Source organism: Dendrobium catenatum, unplaced genomic scaffold (assembly GCF_001605985.2).
Source record: "Dendrobium catenatum unplaced genomic scaffold, ASM160598v2 fragScaff_scaffold_123, whole genome shotgun sequence".
Lineage (NCBI taxonomy): Eukaryota > Viridiplantae > Streptophyta > Magnoliopsida > Asparagales > Orchidaceae > Dendrobium > Dendrobium catenatum.
In genome coordinates, this window is record NW_021318585.1 from 333,379 (window position 1) to 335,728 (window position 2,350).

Sequence of the window (2,350 nt, forward strand, 5' to 3'; positions counted from 1 at the left end):
GGTTTGATCAAACCTTAACCTATGTCCACTCCTTGGAGGCACCCTTTGAGTATTACAATAAACTCAGTGTATCTCTTTTAGCCCCCACAGCTAGGCGGAGAAGCCCTTACAAAATCACTTCCACCTTCCCCGGTGAGGAGGAGTAGCCGGGTCCTTTGACACCAAAGAGATCTTATTCTTCCCAAAACTTCCCTCAAGACGAAAGCTCGCCAGAGAAACCTTGTGGAACCCCCTCTATACGCCCTTGAAACCCCCTCCAAGAATCTTCTCCCTCTCTCAAACTCCACCTTTTCCTCTCTCCCTTTCAAGCTCTCTCTTTAAGTTTTCTCGAAAAGAAACAAAGCCTCAATGGATGCCAAAGATACTTCCTAAGTGCCTTGTCAAAGTTTAAATAGAAGAGCTCAAAACAAGCTCATTAATTTCAACTTGCCGACATTATCGCCAGGCCGATATTAATATCGTCCTGTATGATCAGTGCAAAAAAGCTCAATCAGCCAGGATGATTTGGGAAGATCAGAAGAAATTTATTCATATCGTCCAGGATGAGCCGATTAGTATAAATCGTTGAATATAGTTCTGAACATCGCCCTGAATAAGAGCTGCCTGATGTCCAATCATCTAGTATATCATCTCGGCCGATCCAGGAATAGTCTAGGACGATGTGATCGTGCAATCAAATTATAACTGCTTTCCTTAAATACCAGATTAATTTAGGCATAATTATGCTGGATCGACCAGGCCGATCCAGGATGATGCCCAAAAATAACTAATAACTAAATAGATTTGGCGGTTGATTCTTTCTATTTTGAACCTATCGTCCTGGCCGATACAAAATTATCCAGGACGATGTGCTTAATGATGGCTGCCTTAATAAGGATACCCTAATTAGGGTTTCTATTTTTGAACCGATTGTCCAGACCGATATAAATAACATCCCGGACGATGTTACCAAAAACAGTAAACTCTAAGAAATAGTAAAAAAAATTTCCAAGGTGTGTGTGTGCAAGATTACTTAGCATCAGAAACCACTTTATTTACAATAGTTTCTATCATCAAAATTCTAATCCATAAAATCAGATTTGCAACACTTATCTTATAATTACTACAATTAGTTCTTTCAGCTATATCTCTAATTCTTAGAAAAATCTATGCTTTAAACAATAATTTCAAACATTGAATTTGAAATTTTATGATTTCTTATCAATTATTTTTTTGTGATAATTGTTCTATTTTGTAGAACGAATATTGAACCTGGTTAACTTTTCTTTTCTTAATTGTTCTTTAATTTAAAATTTAAGTTTAAAAATCTAGTAGGATTTTAATATTGTGCAATTTTTTTTACAAATTCTATTTCTTATCAACATCTACATTTGTCTATAAGAACTTTCATATTCAAGATGTTTACTTTTTGTTTCCCCCCTTTTTGCTGATGTCAAAAGGGGGAGGTTGTTTGTGTTTGTTGATGATACCATTATTTGTATTTTATATTTTGATTTGAAGTTCTTTGAGCTTTGTTTGCTCTTTGAGTTTTTTTTTTTTTTTTTTGTGTTTGGTTTGATGTCATAATGCTCTCAGGGGTAGATTATTTATGTTTATGTTTGTTTTAAGTTTTCTTGTAAATTTAGTCTAGTGTCCTATTTATGCTTTAGAAACTTATTGGTGTTTGTATTATTTTTTGTGAGGTTGTTTGCTATGTATATTGTTTTGTGTTTGTTGATAAAAATTTTTTGTGGTTGTTTATTTTGTATATTATTTTGTGTTTGATGATAAAATCAAATTTTAAAAAAAGAGTGAGGGACAAAATTCATATTCACATGGTGTTTAAGGTTTATTCATTTAGGGGGAGCTTAGGAGAGAAAAAATGTTATTCACTTTCAAACAATAAATATTTTTGCAACATCAAAAAGGGGGAAATTAATGGAAACAAGATTGATAATGTGACTTTTTGATGATAGCAAAATATTATTGGTTTGGTGATTTTATTGTTTCTCCTAGCATGAATTGGATATTTCTTGTTATTTTTTAAGTGTACTACCAATTCAAGGAATCCATTTACAACTCCAGACTGCTGAAGAGTTCAAGACAAGGATAGAGTAGGATGCCATGTAATAAAGCTTGTATATTTATTTATTTATTCTTGAGTCTGAGTAAGAGTCATTGTAATTGGGTAACTATGAACACACACAGGGGGAATTATGTAATTTTTTTTTAAAGTTTGTCCGTATTGTATGATATTCAATCGTACTATACGATTTGATAATTTTTTCTCCAAATTAAGTTAAACAAATCAATGCTTCAAAATTTTAAATTATTTGTATTGTACGATGTTAGGTCACACAGACAATTAATA